We start from the raw sequence: 23,058 nt of genomic DNA, 5'->3' as shown, positions 1-23,058 counted from the left end.
AACTTGTCTGTAGGTCTGAAAGCTTCAAAACAAAAACATTCCAAATGGAACTCTCATTTGTTGAATTTATATTAACTTTACTTTTTAGTTTTTGGAGACAGGGCTAACTGTGTAGCTCAGGCTGGCTTCCAAATGACTTTCAGTCCTCTTGTCTTAGCATCTTGAGTGATGATGTTACAAACATGTGACCACACCCAGCTTCTCATTTGATCTCTACTGAATTTTTTACATTTGTGTATTTGTGTGAGTGGTATGGTGTGTGTGTGTCTGTGTGTATGTGTGTGTGAGACAGGCGAGTATGGATGCAAGTATACCACTGTGAGTGGGTGAAGGTCAGAGGACAACTTGTGGAAATCAACTCTCCCTTCCACCATGTGGGTTCTGCAGATGAAACTAAGGTCATTAGAGAGGTAGCAAGCATCTTTACACACTGAACCATATCATTAGCCCTCACTCGATCTTTATATGGAACAAATAGGAGATATAGATAGAACAGGTATAGTGGTGGGATCACACTTATCATTCCAGTACTACAGAGAAAGGTACTGTCTCAAAAAATAACATCATATACACAAAATTAGTTAAGTTTCATGGTTAAATATTTAACCATATTGCATACTGAGATGTATATAACATGAAACTATCATTTTTGGTTACTCTAGTCCTAATTTGGGCTTTGTGGATTTGTAGTCAGTATTACTCTATTCACTTAAGAAACAGCCAGTATTTCCTATGACTACCCTAATTCCTCACCTCAGACATTTTGTCTTGTTATTTCCTACTGCACAAGTTCTAACAATCTATTTTTAACAATTTAAAGTTTTAACAGTAGCACCAGAGAGATGGCTCAGCAGTTAAGAGCATCTGTTGCTTTTCCAAAGGACTGAAGTTCAGTTCCCAACACCCAGGTCAGGCAGCTCATAACCACCTGTACCTCAAGTTTCAGGGGATCCAACATCACTTTGGCCTCCTTGGGCACTCACATGCCAGATACACACACCAGATAAACACACAGATATAGACACACACACACACGCACACGCACACACACACATATATAATTTTAATAGTATGAAACTCATCAAAAATGCTAATGTAAAATATAAATCTTGTTAGTGAACTAAAAAGGAAATTTACTTAGAAGTTCAAAAAGTCACATTTATAATATTCTTATAATAAAGCTTTCTCAGCATTTGATCTTAAACTAAGACAAGAAGGAAGAAAAGACATGATATGCTAAAATACAAATTACTTCACACACGGGACTGCTTAAAGCACCCTAACAGATGGAAAAAATGTAGAAATTATAGCTACTACAATGGCTATGAACAAAAATATGGACAATAACAAGTGTTTATACAGATAGAATAAAAGTGGGAACACACTGCTAGTTCTTCTCTATCTCCACCAAATGGAACAGGTACCCTAGGGGATACTTGTCCATTCCTCAAAATGTTCAAGGTAAGTCAGAAGATATAATTCAGTGTTAAGACACTAACATAAACCCTCAAGCAGAAGCACTCAAGAACCAATCAATTAGCACAGCATATTCACACAACAGATCATTCAACTATACAAAATTGAAGTGTTCATATATGCTATGACACGTATGAAAACAGTATGTTAACCAAAGAAGTCAGATACAGAAGAATCCTAGAACATCCAGAATAGCAACTTTGTAGAGACATGAATGACAGCAGCCACGAATATCCTGCAAGGCAGGATAAATCTACAATGGCTTTCATCTTAAAAGGCAATACAAGTGTTCTAGCAGTGGTAAAGGTAAACAAAAGTCTCTGACTATACCAAAATTCACTGAACTATGAAATTTAAGAGGATGAGTTTCTGGTAGATTAATTACATTTCAATAATGTTTTTAAAAAAGAATTAGCCTCTTTATTGAAGAAAAAGGAGACATTAAAGAACAAGTCACAAAAAAGCAAAGGAAATGACCAATAAATATATAAATTTCAAACAATTGTAACAAGATAAAAAGACTTAAAATATAAAAGAGGGACTGAATTTTATGAACTGAAAGCAAGAACAAGAAGATAAGTTTTTCATTTTTTTGGGGCTAAGCAAACAACAAATAACAAAAGTAGCAAATAATAATAAAGTAAAAGGCATAGAGAATGATCGTAATTGTAGCACACAGGCAGGAGATCAGGGAGACCTGAGAAACTAGTAGGGCTGTGGGAAAGGTACCAATTATCTAAGCACTAAGTGATCAGGGTTGGTGGTGTCTCAGAAACCTAAAGACTCAGAAGACAGAGATTTTCTTTCCCAGACTGAATGCCTTTGGCAAAAAAGGTGAGTAGAGCCACGTGAGGTGATACATTCCTGCAATCCTAGCATAATGGAGGCAGGGGAATCAAACATTCCAGGCCAGATGTTCTTGAAAAAAAGGGCCAGCCCACCCCTTTAAAAAAAGGGGGGGGGGGATAAAAGGAGACAGATTTCTCTGGATAGAAGGCAATGGAGAGGAAGATAAAAAAGAAGGGAAAATTACTGCAAACTCTGTACTAGGACAGCACTATGTGCCAAGGAGTGAGATCTGAAATTCTCCAAAGTATGAAGTTCCCCAAATCCACAACCAAGTCAAAATCCCAGGCCAGTGAGGCAAGATGCCTATGCAGGAAAGCAGAAATGTACAGCAGGACACAGACCGAGACGTCTGGTAAGATGTTATCAACCTAGGACTACAAGAGATTATTAAAACCCTGACAGCACTGCTAAGACAGCAAGGATAAACAGGCCAGTGCAGGACATCTAGGGACAAGCTCTGCAGCCTAAGGTCCACTCAGCACCCCTGGGAGAGGAAAGATTTTAATGGCAGACAATGGGATATGGACTGAGCACTCACACATGGCCCTACATAATCCAGAAATTATAGGAACCTATGTATTAACTGGGGTGTTCATCAGTGATAGAGCACCTGCCCAGCACATGCAAGGTCCTAGGTCCAATCCCCATCATCAAACAAATTCTTGTGAGACATAGTGGCGTAAGCCTATAATCCCAGTATTTGTGAGGTGGTGGCAGAATAAGAAGCTCCAGGTCTTCCTTAGCTACATAGCAATTCAATGTGAGCTACATGAGAGCCTGTCCAAAAAAAAAAAAAAGATTATAGGAAACAGGAAACATGTTTTCTTTTAAAGACAGGGTCGGAAACATGTTTTCTATATGAATTACATAGCAGTTATATAAACACATTCTTTGGGTCTTCGGAGACTGAACATTGATATGTACTGCATATTGTTATATGAACCAAATGTCTGCAGGATGCCGGACCAACACCTGATTCCACATCAAGACATGATTCCACACACAGGACTAGGCTTGCATAAATAAACTGAAGAAAGGATAACCTCAAAGCCAGATAAGTCAGGCCCCTGGATAATCCCGTCTAGATCCACTGCAAAGCGGTGTACTCTCAGTTATCTCTGGATACACGGACCGGATTACACATCAACTTCGCTATATGCCCTAGAGAACCAATGATGTGAGCCAGAGCCACAGCAGGAAAAGTGACCTGAATTCATCTGCAAAGCTCAGAAACCACTTCAGACTGAGAAATTCTATAAGAGATCCCCTCCATTTTTATATTTATGGCAGCTTCACTTAGGAGACTGTGAGAAGACAACAGTAAAGTCTGGAAGAACATCACAGAGAAGTTGGAAGAAAACAGGACTCAGGCATGAACTGGAAACCACCAAGCATCTTCACTGCTCATCACTGTAGTCTGCCGATGCCCCCCCTCCCCCCCAGGAAACCCAACTTTTGCCCCAGGAAACTCAATTTTGAATGCCTCTCACCGTATCTGTCTCTAGTTAAGTCTCTCTTAAAGAGACAGCAGAGAACTGCAGTCTTTGAAAAATGCACACCCATAACCAAATTAATATCCAGGTACAATGTATACATCTGTAAAGTCACTTAATATCGTTCTAGAAAAGACCAGCTAAAGTAACTAGACAAGTTAAAACACACAGACACGGAGAAGAAGGGAGAGGAGTTGTATTTACAGATGATGTGACAGTATCTGGAAAGCCTAAGAGAAAAAAACAGTATAAAGTAACTTAGTAAGAAATGGGCAAGATATCAGGAAAATGAGCAGAAATCAACAGTATTTATGTGTATAAATAATAATCAGTTTGAAGATTTACCTAAAAAGGATAAAATATGACTAAAATAAGAAACATACAAAAGTTGTATTAAAAACACAAGTCAGTCCCTAAAGAAAAAATAAACTTTAGAAAACAAAAGTCTTTTATGTTAATGTTAAAATGTCTCAATACCATCAAGAAGTCAACTGCTCCTAAGTAGATTCATAAATTTAATGCAATTCCAGTAAGAATAGCAACAGAGTCAGACAAACTGGTGCTAAGACTCACTGGGAGGGGCGGGGACCAACTAGAAGAGCAACAGAAACACTGAGGAGGAGCTGTGGCAATGGGGGCTAAGCAGCCAAGCAGTACACCAGATCTCAGTGTGATAGAAACCTCTGACTGAGTGTTGGTACCGGCACAGCGCTGGCCAGAGAAGCCAACGAGATAAAACACAGACAGGGTGCTCTATATAAACCACTCCCAACTCACTTAGCAGCATTTTCAATGGGTATCACTATAGCTATCTGGCTATGTTAAAAATGACACAGAAATCTTATGGCTTAAATGACTACCATCACATTCTTTGTGCAAATAGAATTCTTATCTGTCTTTACACTGCATCTGGAAGTCAAGATCATTTCATAATCTTGTGTTTGACTGTCCATAATTACACTGTGAAACTCTGACACTTAGTTTCAAAACTGAATCAAACAAAGAATTGGAACTTTAAGTTAAGGAAATTGTGTACGTTGGATATTCTGTCTCTTGTATCTAATACAGGACACTGTGCAGCATTTTCAGAAAAGTATAAAAATCTAATTTCTATATGATTTATTGGTATTTTTCAAAGTTTTTTACATTTAAGAATATTTATTTAATGCCTTATATAGACTACTCTCTTGATTTTGAGGAAATAAACCTTAACATTTATGTATGATTAAATCAATGATGAAAATTCCTTTTTAAAATTTCTGCTGCTTTAAAAAACTCACAGCTTTAATTTCGTTGTCTCTCTGATAAGCAAATTTTTCTTTTTCTTTTTTTTAAAGATTTCTTTATTTATTATGTGTACAGTATTCTTAGTATTCTGTCTGCATGTATGCCTGCAGGCCAGAAAAGGGCACCAGATTTCATTACAGATGGTTGTGATTCACCATGTGGTTGCTGGGAATTGAACTCAGGACCTTTGGAAGAGCAGGAAGTGCTCTTAACCGCTGAGCTATCTCTCCAGCCCAAGCAAATTTTTCTAAACACAGTAACATAATAAGAAAGGTGAGACACTAAAGAAAAGAAACAAAGAATAACTCTTCCTTATGGGGGCAAGAAAGGAGCTTTGCTATTTGGATCAACAGCCTCTCTCTTCTCATCTTTTAAACTAAGGGATGGACACATTCCCCAGACTAAGTCCATTAAAAAAGGGTATTTTTTAAAGTACATTCTTGCAGGGGGAAAAACAATCAAAACCACATGAACAGAATTCCGCAACCCTTTTTTTTTCCAAACAGCCATGGCACGCATCTCAAACAGGTGCTGCAAAAGTAGAAAGTCATCAAAGTGCCTGTGGTGCCTTCCTAGTATCCTACAAGGACACTGGCAAGAACAATGCTCAACTACTTTCCACCTTGGCACGCACAGACAGTATGTAGGGGTACATTGTGTTTGCAAGCACCCCAGAAATAAAGATGCCAGCAGTTCCCACCTGAAGCTCCTTGGCTAGGGTCACTGGTGACTCCAGGTCACACTTCATGGCTAAGAGTGGTAAGAGCAGATCTGCTTTCTGGAAGCTCAGCTCAGTCACAATCACCTTTCCTGTGACTTCTAGGATTAGGTGCATGTTCAGTGCTCTTAGAAATGGTTACTGTACCTTCAAATCCTCTACTACACACTACCTTGTGAGCTGGGCCTCTGGCCAAATAACTTCACTTAGCATTGAGGAAGCCCACCCATCTTGCAGAGATTTTGTGGAGACAAGAAAAAAACATAATCAGTAGACTAGTATTACAATCCTCTTGCCACAGTGCTTGAGAGGCAATCAATACATGAGAACTATTAATGTCAAGACGGTTGTTGAATTAAAGGGAAACCTAACTTCTCTACAGGATAAGAAACCAAAGGCTTCCCTCTCCCTAATCTAAGAACTAAAATGTCTCTGGAAACTCACTGACTCCTACCACTTCAAGATCATAATCTTTTTCCTAGTTAACATTCACAGCTTCTTATCCCAGTATTTGTAGAATGACTGCCCTTGTCACTCATTTATGAAAGAATACAAGAACCTATTATCTGGCAGACCCATATATAAGAAGCAATCCTGGCACATTTACTTGTGCTCTGTAGAAACAGTGCCTAGGAAGCCAGTGCAGGGTCATATGTACGAGGAGAAAACACCAGCACTTTGTCCGTATTCTGACAACCCTAAACTGAGAATAATGCAACCATCTGTAGGCCAAAACACTCCCTTAAAAGTGGTGAGCAAGATTCTTTCCTATAATTAATCTCCCCCACCCTGAAAACCCCAGGGGAAAAGAGTTGTAATGAAATACTGCTTCAAAATAAATGTTACACACAACTGCACACTCAGCAGAGTATCTCGGAACAAAAGCACGAAATGCCTGCTGGTAAAAGATGACAAGGTCACAACGGGGTGTCAGAAGACTTCAAAAGGAGCCACTCTGAGCATCCTGCTTGGCAGCACGTTTCCAAGCAGCACCAACTCTTAACTTCCTCTTTTTGATTAAGACTGGGTATGGTTATCAACTCCAAGCATACACTTGCTGCCTGGAAATCTCCTCCTTCTAACTCTGGATATACTCTAGAAGTAAACACATAACAATGAAATAGAAATTATTATATCGTCTAATCACAATCCCTAAGTATTTTTAACTTCTTGAAGAACGGGGATGTGAAAAGCAAATTCTCCCTGAGCTGCTCTTCGATCTTAGTGGAGAACAAAAAGGTGAAGCAAAATTTCTATGCTCCAAGAATCTCAAAGGAACAAAACTCCTCTAACAAAATTGTTTGAGACCTTGCTAGAGACTGAATCTAATACCCTTTGTAGGGGACTACTGTCATTGAGCTACGTACACCCCAGCCAAAAGCAATTGCTTCTGGAAAGTGACTATGAGAGCAACTGCACACTCAGCCATTAAGTGAAGACGAGTGGGGGATTCCAAGTACTTCACATGCAAACAGGAGGGAAGACAACACAGCTCCTACTCCGAAAAGAGTTAAGGTGGAAGAACACCTTAAGGGTCACAAGAGACGTTTACAAGAATATTGTATCAACAGATCCAAAACACATAAGCCAATGATACTCTAGACATATTAACAAATGTAAACCAAAAGGGATGCCCTCTACGTTGTGAGCAATGAATCAGTTACCCAACTTTGAGAATGGGATTAAAGCTGTAATTTATTTACAGGAAAAGAATTAAAAAAGAACTAAAGGTTCTCCCAGCACACAAACCCAAACTGTAGATTGGCTGCTTCCCAGCTTGACAAGTAGGGCGTGGCACCAGAGTTCTCACAGGAGCTCAAAGATACCTGGGTGAGCTCTCACAAATCTGGACACTCTGGTTTCCAAGCAAAGGCCAGTTAATTCCTTAATTTCCCCCTAAATCCACCTCAAGTCACCACGCCCGTTCACTCAAACACACATATACTCAGTTAGAGCACACACATTTGATCTACTCCCAGACATCTTTCAGGAACCAAGCGCGGAAGACACCCTCCCATCACACAATACCCACATTCCCTTCCTCTCCTAGAGGTTAAACCAGTACAAGAGCCCACGAGTATTCAGCTGGACGCGGAGCGTCTAAAGACTTGAGTCTGATAAAGCCATTCCTTTAAGTGGCACCAAACCCTGGCGGAGAGGCTGGAGAAGCAGCTGCTCTGTTTCGGCAAGGAGTGGATTGAAAGCGAGGGAGGACCGGGTGGAGTGCAGCGCAGGGACTGCGGCGGCCCCGGGTCGCGGGCACCGCCCGGGCGCGGCCCTGGGAGGCACCGGAGTGGTGCAGGTGACCTTCCGGAGAGTCCGCCCGCTCTCGGGGCGCAAACGGGTTCGAGCCCGGGCGGCTGGAGGGCCGTGCAATCACGGCGGCCGCGGGCCTGGCCCGTCGGACACACCCCCGCCGCGGCCCGGCCTCCCCGGCCGGCGGGCACTCACCTGCACCGCGAGCCGCTCGCCCCGCGGGCTCTCGGGCTTCGGCTGCGCCGATCGGACCGCGCTCGGCTCTGTGCTCGGAGTTCCGCGCAGGACGCGGCAGGAGTCGGGAGGGCGGCGGCGGCCTGGGCGGCGGAGGAGGAGGACTCCGGCGCTCCGCTCTGGGGAGACCCACCCTCCTCCCGGCCGCTCTGCAGCAGCCGCCCCAGATCACTTCCGGGGCGCGGGGGAGCGGGGCGGGGCGCCCCCTGGCACTTCCTGTCGTGGGGCCGGAAAGACCATGGCGGCTGCGAACAAAGGGTCTGCGGCGCGGGAGAGGCGCAGTGCGATAACGGCCTGGGGGCCTCACGGTGGCTCTCTCCGCCTGCGAGGCGCGATCACCTCCCAGCACATGGCCTGGGTTCCGGTGCCGGGGCGTCTTCGTCTTCTCAGAACACTGGGGGCTCCTGGGGAAGGAGGGGAGGGGGAAGGCTGCCATCTTGCTTCTTGGGGCTGCTGGGGTTCCCTGACAGGCGTTTTCCCTTCAGCCTGCGACGTGGCTTATCGCACTTAAAATCTGGGGGCGTGGGTGGGTCGCCTTTCCTGGTTGGAGGCTCTTGGTGGTTGCCCCGAAGAGCTGGCCTCTGCGGATGGACTTCCGATTCCTTCTGGAAGAGGCTAAGGGCCCCTTCGACAATAGATACGGTGCCGAGATAAGTCGGTGGCCCAGTGACACACGGATTTTCTTTTATTTCAAGGAATGCCCACTCAGTGAAGTGAGCAGTCAAGAAAACAAATGATTGGCCCTGTAGAGATGGATCAGCAGGTTAAGAGTACTGACTGCTCTTCCAGAGGGCCGTAGTTGAATTCTCAGCACCCATGTGGCAGCTCACAGTTGTCTGTAACTCCAGTTCCTGGGGAATTCATAGCAAAAGAATGCACATAAAAATAAAAGTTAAAAGTTTGGAAGTGTGTATGGAGGGAAGAAGTGATGACTTTACTAACTGTAGTTTTAAATATAAGTAAGGCACCTTTTTTCCAGTACAAAAAGAAAATGGTAAGACTGGATATAAACAAAGGGGGAATCCCACAGAACAGGGAGCAGACATGCACATTGAGAAGGTTGAGTAGCACATGTCACCCTGGGTTGCTGAGAAAGACGAGGCTGCAGAACTCGAGAACAGGAGTCAAATCATGAGTTGTCTTCTGTGCTGCGTCTTCTAAATTCTGGGAGTAGGATGGCTAGTAAAATTGAAGTTGTTAGTTTATGAATGGAGGACTGACGCGGGGAGCGGGGTCTGGGTTGGGGGGTGGTGAGCAGAAGGCCAGCAGAACCGAAGGGGAAAGGAGCTGCGATCTTTGTGGCAGTGAACGTCTGGAGGAGATGGTTTGAATGATGAAGCCATCCATATAAACTGAGGATTGTTTGCTGGGGCAGCTCGTGGGTAAGAGAATGGAAGTGACAATGAGAATGTTTTGTTTTGCCTTGGAACAGATGCAGGATTTAAGTGTTCTCCCCACCCTGCCCCGTGTGCGCACCCTGCCCCGCGCACCCTGCCCCGCGCGCGCGCGCGCGCGCGCGCGTGTGTGTGTGTGTGTGTGTGTGTGTGTGTGTGTGTGTGTTGGGGGGGTTGATGTTTGGAGACAGTATTATTTATCCCAGGCTGACTTCCACTTGGCCACTTAATTGACGATGCCCTTGAACTCAGACCTAAATGCCACCTCCCAAGTGCTGGCCATACAGACTTGTTCTACCACATCTGGTTTGTGCTGGAGATGAAACCCTGGGTTTCATGCCAGCAAACACTAACAGCTATATCTCCATTGCACAAAGGTATACTTTACTAAAGAGGTAAAGAATGATGGACATAGGTTATGGGAAAAGGATTTCTTTAGTTTTAAGTAAGAGTGGTTTTATCTGAGCCCAGGGGTGGTGGCGCACACCTTTAATCTCAGCACTCAGGAGTCAGAGGCAGGCAGATCTCCGTGAGTTTGAGGTCAGCCTGTTCTACAAGAGCTAGTTCAGGACAGGCTCCAAAGCTACAGAGAAACCCTGTCTCGAAAAACAAAAAGAAAAAAGAAAAAAAAACCAAGAGTGGTGTTATCTAATGGCAGTTGCTATATGGTGGATTCAGAGTTCTAGAGGGACTGGAGGAACTGAAGTTAGAAACACCATGGATTTATATTACCACATTTAAGCAGATGCAGACTCACTTCATTGAGCACAGTTACAAAACCTTTTTTCTGCCTTTACTTGAGAAAATTTTTAAATACTATACTAATGTATCTCACTATCCATATTCTAAAATTTTCTATAACCTAATGGTCTAATGACTGTAAAGGTGAGGTACACCAGAAACAGAAGGCAGTACTAACCATCATATAGTCCTGCAAACTCAGATGAGGTGTTATCTGTGTACTTTTTAATAACAGCATGTACTAGCCGCAGATGGAGTGTTGAGGACAGGGGCTTCACAAATAGCTGTGGCATGGAGAACTAGAGTGAGCCGTAGAAACACCATCAGAGACAAACTCAGTCCTCAGACTGTCAGTCATGGCTTAGTTCACAGCTGTGTCAGCCTGTCTTCAGACGACAGAAATCAAACTTCATTTGAACAGGAGCTTCAGAAAGCCACAAGTAACAAAACTTCTATCTAATAGCTATAGCAGCCAACCAAACACATTATAAATTTTTACTTGTTATATGCCTGTAGAATAGTGTTTTATATCAGTTCCATTGTCTCAGTGGGTGGGTGCACCCCTCACGGTCCTGACTTCCTTGCTCATGTTCTCCCTGCTTCTACTCCTCATTTGGACCTTGGAGCTCAGTCCAGTGCTTCAATGTGGGTCTCTGTCTCTATCTCCATCCATCGCCGGATGGAGGTTCTATGGTGATATGCAAGATATTCGTCAGTGTGGCTATAGGATAAGGCCAGTACAGGCACCCTTTCCTCTGCTGCCCACAGAACTAGTTGGGGAAATCCCCTTGGACACCTGGGAACCTCTCTAGAGCCAAGACTCTAGCCAACCCTAAAATGGCTCTTATGGGAGCTCACCAAAGCCAGCTGGACTGGGACTGATGGAGCATGTGATCAAATAGTACTCTCTGAATGTGGCTGACAAGGAGGGCTGACTGAGAAGCCAAGGACAATGGCACCGAGTTTTGATTCTATTGCATGGACTGGCCTTGTGGGAGACTAGTCTGTTTGGATGTTCACCTTCCTAGACTTGGATGGAGGGGGGAGGACCTTGGACTTACCACAGGGCAGGGAACCCTGACTGCTCTTAGGACTGGAGAGGGAGGGGAAGAGGGAGTGGGGGGAGTGGGAGGGAAATGAGAGGAGGGGAGGAAGTGGAAATTTTAATGAATAAATTAATTTTAAAAATTTTAAAAAATAAAAAAAAGAATTAATTTCTAGGAGGCAGAACAATTAAGGACTGGGACTCGGGCAGAGTATAGATTTGGAATAGGTCAGTGGAGGGTTATCAGATGATCTATACACTGACCTAGAATAAAACTTTTTAAATCTTTTTTTTAAAAAAAGAATAGTGTTTTATACATAATGATAGGCCTGGTTACATTTAGTTTTTAGATTACTTAAGTCTACTTTCTTAGATTTCTTAAAAGCACATTTACGTGTTTTAAACCATGTAAGTACATGTAGCGGCTTTAGTTTGTAATCCTGTCATTTAGGAAGACATTTAGTCTGAAGGATTATGGCAAATTTGAGATCAGTTTAGGCTACATAGTGAGCCTTGTCTAAACAAAACAAAAACAAAGCAAAACCCCTCTATGAACTGAGAATGAGAACAATTTGCTGGAGTCTTTTTTGTTATTGTTCCTCCTCTAATACCCCCAGTTTTACAATTTGGAGACAGATTATTATGTAACTAATCTCATAACTTTCTACATTACCAAAGATGACCTTGAGGCACTGGTTCTTCTGACTCCACCTCCCAAGTGATGAGATCACAGTCATTTGTGACCCCACCTGCCTTGAATACTTATTGTTGTTCATCATATGACCCTAGCAAAGTTACTTAACCTTTCTGTGCCTTAGTTTCTCTGCCTATAGAATAAAGGCAGTAACTTTCTACTGGTCTGCTTTTCAGAGGCACCATAAGAAATAACAGTATTATAAGCTCTCCAAGAATTTAAACGAAAGGGCATCATAAGTAGGTATTGCTAATTGAACTAGTATTAGCTAGAACTCAGAGCATCACTATTGTCTGGTAGAACTCGGAACATTCAATACTAGATTTGCTTCTTGAGCAAATCAAAGAACATAAAAGATCTTTTTAAACCTGCTCAGATTTCCTCTTGAATTGCAAATTTGCTTCTGTTATTTATGAGCCAAATCTTATACATTAAGATACACGTAGTATAGTAATAACAAAGAAAGCTTTAGTAAACAGTTCCTATGCTCATGGCTATTCATAGGTTATATATACTTTAGGGAAAAGTGCAAAGTAATTGTGATTTGTGTGAGGCATATCAGAACTTATGACTACTGTAGTTATCTGAGATTTTGTGTTTAACATATTACTCGCATTTCTGTGGAATAATAGAAATTTACATTCACCTACATGCTTATCTGAAAATGTGAGCATTCCTGTGAACCTGACATCTGTATCACTGGTTAGACAAATGTATAGAGAGCGACAGGTAGTGTCTCATGAGGACTGTTCAGGTTTTCTTTTTTTTTTAATTTAAATTTATTTATTTATTAAGGATTTCTGCCTCGTCCACGCAACCGCTTCCCATTTCCCTCCCCCTCCCCCGATCAAGTCCCCCTCCCTCATCTGCTCGAAGAGCAATCAGGGTTCCCTGACCTGTGGGAAGCCCAAGGACTGCCCACCTCTATCCAGGTCTCGTAAGGTGAGCATCCAAACTGCCTAGGCTCCCCCAAAGCCAGTACGTGCAGTAGGATCAAAAACCCACTGCAATTGTTCTTGAATTCTCAGTATTCCTCATTGTCCGCTATGTTCAGCTAGTCCGGATTTATCCCATGCTTTTTCAGACCTAGGCCAGCTGGCCTTGGTGAGATCCCAATAGAACATCCCCATTGTCTTAGTGTGTGGGTGCAACCCTCGTGGTCCTGAGTTCCTTGCTCGTGCTCCCTCTCCTTCTGCTCCTGATTTGGACCTTGAGATTTCTGTCCGGTGCTCCCATGTGGGTCTCTGCCTCTGTCTCCTTTCATTGCCTGATGAAGGTTAATATTCATGAGGATGCCTATGTGTTTGTCTTTGGATTCACCTTCTTATTTAGCTTCTCTAGGAACATGAATTATAAGCTCAATGTCCTTTATTTATGGCTAGAAACCAAATATGAGTGAGTACATCCCATGTTCCTCTTTTTGGGTCTGGCTTACCTCACTCAGGATAGTGTTTTCTATTTCCATCCATTTGTATGCAAAATTCAAGAAGTCCTTGTTTTTTACTGCTGAGTAATACTCTAATATGTATATATTCCATACTTTCTTCATCCATTCTTCCGTTGAAGGGCATCTAGGTTGTTTCCAGGTTCTGGCTATTACAAACAATGCTGCTATGAAAATAGTTGGCATATACTTTTGTTGTATGATAGGGCCTCTCTTGGGTATATTCCCAAGAGTGGTATTGCTGGATCCAGGGGTAGGTTGATCCCGAATTTCCTGAGAAACCGAAACACTGCTTTCCAGAGTGGTTGCACAAGTTTGCATTCCCACCAGCAATGGGTGAGTGTACCCCTTTCTCCACAACCTCTCCAGCAAAGGCTATCATTGGTGTTTTTTATTTTAGCCATTCTGACAGGTGTAAGGTGGTATCTTAAAGTTGTCTTGATTTGCATTTCCCTGATCGCTAAGGAAGTTGAGCATGACCTTAAGTGTCTTTTGGCCATTTGAAGTTCTTCTGTTGAGAATTCTCTGTTCAGATCAGTGCCCCATTTTATCATTGGGTTGATTTACCTTTTGCGGCCTAGTTTCTTGAGTTCTTTATATATTTTGGAGATCAAACCTTTGTCAGTTGTGGGGTTGGTGAAGATCTTCTCCCAGTCAGTGGGTTGCCTTTTTGTCTTAGTGACAGTGTCCTTTGCTTTACAGAAGCTTCTCAGCCTCAGGAAGTCCCATTTATTCAATGATGCTCTTAGTGTCTGTGCTGCTGGGGTTATACGTAGGAAGTGGTCTCCTGTGCCCATGTGCTGTAGAGTACTTCCCACTTTCTCTTCTATCAGGTTCAGTGTGTTCGGACTGATATTGAGGTCTTTAATCCATTTGGACTTGAGTTTTGTGCATGGTGATAGATATGGATCTATTTTCATTCTTCTACAGATTGACATCCAGTTTTGCCAGCACAATTTGTTGAAGATGCTCTCTTTTTTCCATTGTATACTTTTAGCTCCTTTATAGAAAATCAGGTGTTCATAGGTTTGTGGGTTAATGTCAGGGTCTTCTATTCGATTCCATTGGTCGACTTCTCTGTTTTTATGCCAATACCAAGCTGTTTTCAATACTGTAGCTCTGTAATAGAGTTTGAAGTCAGGGATGGTAATGCCTCCAGACAATCCTTTATTGTATAAGATTGTTTTGGCTATCCTGGGTTTTTTGTTTTTCCATATAAAGTTGATTATTGTCTTCTCCAGATCTGTGAAGAATTTTGATGGGATTTTGATGGGGATTGCATTGAATCTATAGATTGCTTTTGGTAGAATTGCCATTTTTACTATGTTGATCCTCCCAATCCAAGAGCAAGGGAGGTCTTTCCATTTTCTGGTGTCTTCTTCATTTTCTTTCTTCAAAGACTTATAGTTCTTGTCAAGTAGATCTTTCACTTCCTTGGTCAGATTTACCCCAAGATATTTTATGCTATTTGTGGCTATCGTGAAAGGTGATGCTTCTCTGATTTCCCTCTCTGCTTCCTTATCCTTAGTGTATAGGAAGGCAACTGATTTTTTGGAGTTGATCTTGTATCCTGCCACATTACTAAAGGTGTTTATCAGCTGTAGGAGTTCGTTGGTTGAATTTTTGGGGTCGCTTATGTACACTATCATATCATCTGCAAATAACGAAAGCTTAACTTCTTTCTTTCCAATACGAATCCCCTTGATCTCCTTATGTTGTCTTATTGCTATTGCTAGAATTTCAAGCACTATGTTGAAGAGGTATGGAGAGAGTGGACATCCTTGTCGTGTTCCTGATTTTAGTGGGATGGCTTTGAGTTTTTCTCCGTTTAATTTAATGTTTGCTGTTGGCTTGCTGTAAATAGCTTTTATTATATTTAGGTAGAACCCTTGTATCCCTCTTCTCTCCATGACCTTTATCATGAAGGGGTGTTGAATTTTGTCGAATGCTTTTTCAGCATCTAATGAAATGATCATGTGGTTTTTTTCTTTCAGTTTATTTATGTGGTGGATTACATTGATAGATTTGCGTATGTTGAACCAGCCCTGCATCTCTGGGATGAAGCCTACTTGATCATAATGGATAATTTTTCTTATGTGTTCTTGGATTCGGTTTGCCAGTATTTTATTGAGAATTTTTGCGTTGATGTTCATGAGTGAGATCGGTCTGTAATTCTCTTTCTTGGTTGGGTCTTTTTGTGGTTTTGGTATCAGGGTAACTGTAGCTTCATAAAAGGAATTTGTCAATGACTCTTCTGATTCTATATTGTGAAATACATTAAGGAGTATAGGTATTAGTTCTTCTTGGAAGTTCTGGTAGAATTCTGCATTGAAACCATCTGGTCCTGGGCTTTTTTTCGAAGGGAGATTTTTGATAACCATTTCTAATTCTTCGCGAGTAACCGGTCTATTTAGATCATTTACCTGGTCTTGGTTTAGCTTTGGTATATGGTACTTATTTAAAAAAATGTCCATTTCTTTTGTATTTTCCAGTTTTGTGGCATACAGGATTTTGTAGTAAGATCTAATGATTCTCTGAATTTCCTCTGTGTCTGTGGTTATGTCCCCCCTTTTCATTTCTGATCTTATTAATTTGCGTATTCTCTCTTTGTCGTTTAATTAGTTTGGATAGGGGTTTGTCGATCTTGTTGATTTTCTCCAAGAACCAGCTTTTTGTTTCATTGATTCTTTGGACTGTTTTCTGTGTTTCTATTTTGTTGATTTCAGCCCTCAGTTTTATTATTTCCAGTCTTCTACTTCTCCTGGGCGCGTCTGCTTCTTTTTTTTCTAGAGCTTTCAGGTGTGTTGTTAAGTCCCCAATGTATGCATTCTCCGTTTTCTTTAAGTGGGCACTTAGTGCTATGAACTTTCCTCTTAGCACTGCTTTCATTGTGTCCCATAGGTTTGAGTATGTTGTCTCTTTATTTTCATTAAATTCAAGGAAGACTTTAATTTCTTTCTTGATTTCTTCCTTGACCCAGGTGTGGTTCAGTAGTTGACTGTTCAGTTTCCATGAGTTTGTCGGTTTTTTGGGGGCAGCGTGGTTGTTGCCTTCTAACTTTAATCCGTGATGATCTGATAAGACACAGGTGGACACTGATATTTTTTTGTATCTGTGGAGGTTTCCTTTGTTTCCAAGTATGTGGTCGATTTTTGAGAAGGTTCCATGAGCTGCAGAGAAGAAGGTATATTCTTTCCTATTTGGGTGGAATGTTCTATAGATGTCTGTTAAGTCCATTTGCTTCATTACCTCCAATAATTCTCTTAATTCTCTATTAGGTTTCTGTCTGATTGACCTGTCCCTTGGAGAGAGAGGTGTGTTGAAGTCTCCTACTACTAGTGTATGTGGTTTGATGTCTGCCTTGAGTTCTAGTAATATTTCTTTTACATAAGTAGGTGCTTTTATATTGGGGGCGTATATATTCAGGATTGAGACGTCCTCCTGATGAATTGTTCCTGTTATGAGTATAAAGTGACCGTCTCGGTCTCTTCTGATTGATTTTAGTTTGAAGTCAGTTTTGTTAGAAATTAGGATGGCCACACCTGCTTTTTTCTTAGGACCATTTGCTTGAAACACCTTTTCCCAACCCTTTACTCTGAGTAGGTGCCTGTCTTTGTGGTTGAGATGTGTTTCTTGCAAACAGCAGAATGTTGGATCCTGTTTTCGTATCCAATCTTTTAGCCTGTGCCTTTTTATAGGTGAATTGAGCCCATTAATATTAAGTGATATTAATGACCAGTGGTTGTTTACTCCGGTTATTCTTATTGCTTTTGGTAGTAGAGATTGTGTGTCTCCCTTCTTTGAGATGTGCTTGTGAAGGGTCATTAGATGCCTGGGTTATTGTAGGCAGTGTTGGCAGTGTTGGATTCCTTGGGTTGCGATTTTCCTTCTATTACTTTCTTTAGGGCTGGATTTGTGGCTACGTATTGTTTAAATTTGTTCTTATCCTGGAATGTCTTGTTTTCTCCATTGATAATGAACGATAGCTTGGCTGGGTATAGTAGTTTGGGTCTGCATCCATGGTCTCTTAGCTTCTGCAGAACCTCTATCCAGGACCTTCTGGCTTTCATAGTTTCCATAGAGAAGTCAGGTGTAAGTCTGATCGGTTTACCTTTATAAGTTACTTGCCCTTTTTCCTTTGCAGCTCTTAATATTCTTTCTTTAACTTGTATATTTTGTGTTTTGATTATTATATGGCGAGGAGATGTTTTTCTTTGATCCAGTCTGTTTGGTGTTCTGTATGCTTCTTGAATATTTAAATGAATATCTTTCTTTAAGTTGGGAAAGTTTTCTTCCATAATTTTGTTGAAAATATTTTCTGGGCCTTTGAGCTGTGACTCTTCTCCTTCTTCTATTCCTATTATTCTTAGGTTTGGTTTTTTTATTGTGTCCCATAGTTCCTGAATGTTTTATGTTGAGAATTTGTTGGCTTTGCTGTTTTCTTTGATCTGTTCGTTTATTTTCTCTATGGTGTCCTCAGCATCTGAGATTCTTTCTTCTAGCTCTTGTATTCTATTGATTATGCTTGTTTCTGTAGACTCTGCTCATTGGCCTAGATTTTCCATATCCAGCTGGTCCTCAGTTTGTATTTTCTTCCTTGCTTTCATTTCAGTTTTCAATTCTTGATCTGTTTCCATTACCTGTTTAATCGTTTTTTCTTGGTTTCCCAGGGTATCATGTACGTATTTACTCATTTCTTCAAACTTTTTGTTATACTTCTCATCCATTTCTATAAGGGCATTTTTTACATGTTGTTTAAGGGACTCTATTGTCTTCATAAAGTCGATTTTTTCCACTTCTTCTGTGTTAGGTTGTTCAAATACTTCTGTTGTAAGATCATTGGGTTCTGGTGTTTTCATGTTGTTTTTCAGATTATAAGGTGAATTCTTGCCTTGGCGCCTGCCCATCTTCTCCTATTGATCCTATCCAATGGGTCCTTTAAAAACCGGATCAGGTTTCCCTGCTGGCCAAGGGCTCCGCTTACAAAATGCCCTCACTCTCTTTCATGGTTCCTGCTGCAGGCCAAGAACCCTCTCACCCCTCCGAAGGATCTTCAGGACAGGACCAGGCTCCCCTTGTGCCAGTGACCTGGCCAACCAAAGGCCTACCTCTTTGATTCAATTGTAGTAGGGCGATCTGCTCTCCTTATTGCACGCCTGTCCCTGCCGCTTGGGTCTGCCGCTGCGCCGGTCCCCGAAGGCCTCTTCCTGTATGCGGTGTTGCTCTGCAGTGTCTGGCCGAGCCGCCGCTCCGCCTCTGTGCGTCTTGTTCAGGTTTTCTTATGAATGGAAGATATTAGGTTCATAGCATCAATATTTCTTAGGGAAATATTTATGCATATAAACATTTAAACGTATTCTTGGCTAAATAATGCATATCTATAGACATGTTTATTATATACCAATTTATAAAAGTATGTGAAAAGATGCGCTAACTATACATCTTGAAACATCAATTAAAATCCCTAAGATGTATTGGGGGCTAAATAGAAAAGTGGTTGGTTAATAGTTTATCACTACTGATGAAAAAAAAAATCAGAGGATGTGTTTAAGTAGTGTTACAGTTATGAGCATTTTAAGACACATGACAAGTCAACATTTGTATTTCATTTTGTGTGCACAACAGTTTATGAGATTTTTGTTTGATTGTTCCAAGAAGTTGTCGCAGAGGTTTTAACAGCATGTCTAAGCACTCAAATCTTTGCAGATTTCAAATAATAGAATCAGGCTTATCCTGTATTTTGGTTGGTTTTAATGTCAGCTTGCCACAAATTAGAATGACCTGAGCAGGAAGCATCACTTGAAGAAGTGTCCTGATTGTTTTGGCTGATATGGAAGGATCAACCCTGGTTGTGGGTGGTACCTTCTGGTTGCAGTCCAGGTCAAAGGTATGGCAGAAGGAAAATCAACTTGCATTTTTGCCATATGGCTTCCCTGTTGCTGAATTATTTGCCCTGTTGTTACTGTTGCAGATTCCTTCCCTGAGATCAGAACAAACATTTCCAAACTTTTGTCATTGATTAGGGATCAGGGGCTCTACAGGAATCTTCCATGCTACCAATGTCTAGAGAAAATGCCCCTGAGATTTTCAATTGCACTGTTCTTTCTCATACTTCCTACTATGTTAATCTGGATATGACAGTTATATCAGAACATTTCTATTACTTGAGTGTTTGTCTTATTATTGACTGCTTGCAGAATCTCTAAAATTCAGCAAAGCTTAGATTTTTTAATTGTATGTTTATAGCTGTGTCTTTGCCAGCCTGAAAATGAGCACTTTTTTTTACTTATCTTTGTATTCTTCATGATGTTATATATAAGTATTCAGAAAATATCTTTAATAATTAATAAAAAGCATGTTGTATTTACAATAGGTAAGAAAACCTAATTTTGCTTATGAAACTTTGAGAGGCATGTCTGTGTACAGATTTCCTGCACATTGACATAAAACTTTTCCATTGCTGTGATAAAATACCATGGCCAAAAGTGTGGGGGTGTCTTAGTTGCTATTCTATATTATACTTTCATATCACAGTTCATTATAGAGGAAGTCAGGGTAGGAACTCACAGCAGGAACTGAAGCAGAGGCCTTGGGATAATGGTGCTTACTAGCTTCCTTCGCATGGCTTGCTCAGCCTTCTTTCTTATATAGCTCCACATGAGCTGTCCAGGGGTGGTACCAACCACAATGGGTTTGGCCCACCCACGTCAGTCATTAAGGAAGAAAACACCACTCAGGCTTGCCCACAGACCATTCTGGTGAGGGCATTTTCTTAGTCGTGGTTGCCTCTCCCTGGAGGACTAGCTTGTGTCAAGTTGAGAAAAAACTAACCAGAACAGGGAGTTTGTTGTTTTATATTTTTTAGGTCAGTATGACTATTGCCCGAGTTTCCAGATTAACTTTGTTGGTATCATGCCACAGATATAGGTAAGCTGAAGTAGAAGCTGAGAATGGATATCACTTGTATGTCAACATGAACGTACCTATCTGTGCATAGGTTTTCTAAATGACCTCATTGATGTGGTTACAAAGAATAGCGTTCTGACAACTTGAGACCAATCCTCCATGTCTACGCTTGTGGATCACACATTTTCAGACTTTCTGTAAGGTTAGAGGAAAAGACTATTCAGTGATTACCAATGCAACCGCACACCAGAGTAACGGGAATTTAGACTCCCCAATTCCTACCCTAAGCATAGTCAATTAAAACATGTGGGATAAACTACGAGGCATTTGTTCCCTCAGATTCTGATGAGTGGCCAGGTGTGGGAAGTTCTTGTTCTTATAATGTCTGAGATTGTACAGAACACTAAATAGAACCAACAACTGCCCCAAATCTCACAAGTCTACCTTAAACTATTATCGTTAGGCTGTTGTTAGCTTCTTAGTGACTATATGATATTGCAGGATAGAGAAGTGGGACAAAATTTTTTTCTCATGGTTTTTTAAAATCAAATCTGCTGTGTAGTTTTAATATTTAATGTGATAACATCTGTAGAATTCCTGCTGGTGTGTGGTAAGGATGAGAAAGATGAGCACAGGTGGTTTCATTGTCTGGTTCTAATGGTTACCTTACTCTGAGTTAAATCAGGTAAAATCTCAGCAGATATTAACATTTTCTGTGTAGAAAAGCAGTCTAAATAAAGGTGGTAACAATCCTTATTTTGTTATGGAAGCCCTGATTCACACAGCTGAAGATGTTTTTTATATTGATTATATTAATATGCTCGGATGTGAAATTTTTGAGATGATTATATGTGTCTGTGTACAGGTTCTTGTGGAGTCCAAAATGGTCTTGAACTCACTTTCCAAGGACAGCCTTAAAATTCTGCTTTTCCTTCTTCTAACTCCCTAGTACTGGTATTCCAGGCATTCTTTGTCATAACTACTGTCACTTTCCTGATGCTTTACAAGAAATGTTACTAATATAAATTAATATAAAATAAAAATTTGAATCTAGAGTTGTGTAGTATTTTGTATTCATAAGATATAGGCAAGATACATGAAGTATTTTACATTATTCTTTTATCATTGTATTCATTATTTAGAAGCCATTATCAGCTTGGAGTGATCTTTCAAATGAAATATTTCACTTAAATCATATAATAGATACACTTGATTCTGTTTAATCCCCTGCAAATTTTTTCAGTCTTTTAATATTGTATGTTTCATACTTGTTAGTAATAAAAAATGTGGATTTTATCATTGGAAATGAATGAACCCAAATTAATGTGTTAAAAAGTGATCTTCAATGCATTTGACAAAGGAGGAAAATGAACTTTGGTCAGTGTCTGTGAATATCAAAATTGAGATCCACTTTAGCTTTTATTTAATGTTATGTTACTTTCCAGAGGTATTATCCCATCTCAGCATCAGTTTCTAGCTGTTCCTGTTTCCACAGATGGGTATGGATATATGCGTCAACAGAATACTTTCATATCTTTATGCAGAGTTCTAATTTAATTTAAACGAACTTGTTAAAGTGAGCTATTTTATAAACAGATTGGGTTTTCCTAGAGAAGTGCAGAAATAAGGACAGAGCAGAAGAGAAAGTATTTATAAAAACTGCATGGATCTAGCAGGCAGTGAATTAACCAACAAGTACAGATCAGAGAAGCCAGAAGAAGCAAGTGCTGCTAGAGAGGAAGCAGGTATTTAAGCTCAGAGTTAAGGAAGGGGGATGAGGTCACCACTTACTGAAAACGTAATATATTTCAGACCCTGAATAGGTACCCTAGAAATGAAGTCCCAAATGTTCTTAATGTGCAGATGCTTGCATCTTCATAGTAAAAACAGATAGTAGTAATAATTAGACACTTGAATGAATTCTGCTTTCTTTGTAACATTATTACATAGTTTATTATAAGAATTCACTGAAAAATTAAGGATGCATATTATTGAATATAGCAAAGTTAACTTATTGACCATATTCATTGTTTATGCCTTCTTTCTTTTTTATAGAAAGAGACCATTTTTCTTGATTGCTTGCTTGTTTACATAATTTTTATTGATTCTTTAGGAATTTCACATCATGCACCCTAATCTCACTCATTTCCCAGTCCTTCCGTATCTGCCCCCACCATTGTAACCTCATGCCACAAAAGAAAATTTTAAAAATGAAAAGAAAAACCATAAATAAACAGATAAACAAATCTCACTGATCTCTCCGGACGTGACCTACTCCTCCATTCCACTGTGCATGTACCATTCTGCTCCTCGGTCTATCCTGCCCCTCCATCAAATATCGGTTTATTGTAGTAGCCTTAGGAGCTACAGTGTGTCACACACTATACGTTTTTGCTCGAACATCTTTCCTTGCAAAGGTTCACTGCAATGAGTTGTTGGTCTGGTTTGAGGCCTCTGGCTTTTGCTACACCACCAGTCTGGACCCTCACCAAGACTCCTCGCAGATATCCTGCTGTTGTCC

General features: G+C 40.8%; 1 protein-coding gene across 1 annotated transcript in view; it reads right to left on the bottom strand.

The window, feature by feature from the left end:
• Window positions 1-8,485, bottom strand: part of Rala (RAS like proto-oncogene A) — a 50,715-nt gene extending 42,230 nt beyond the window's left edge. Inside the window, exon 1 of the mRNA XM_041630872.1 lies at window positions 8,275-8,485. The gene's annotated coding sequence lies outside the window, so the exon portion shown is untranslated. The remainder of the gene's footprint in view (window positions 1-8,274) is intronic.
• Between the last annotated feature and the right edge of the window lie 14,573 nt (window positions 8,486-23,058).

This window comes from Microtus oregoni, unplaced genomic scaffold, assembly GCF_018167655.1.
Source record: "Microtus oregoni isolate MIOR12 unplaced genomic scaffold, Mior012 000035F_ref0000213, whole genome shotgun sequence".
NCBI lineage: Eukaryota > Metazoa > Chordata > Mammalia > Rodentia > Cricetidae > Microtus > Microtus oregoni.
The sequence above is the reverse complement of the archived record's forward strand: the minus strand, read 5'-3'. Positions and strand labels throughout refer to the sequence as shown.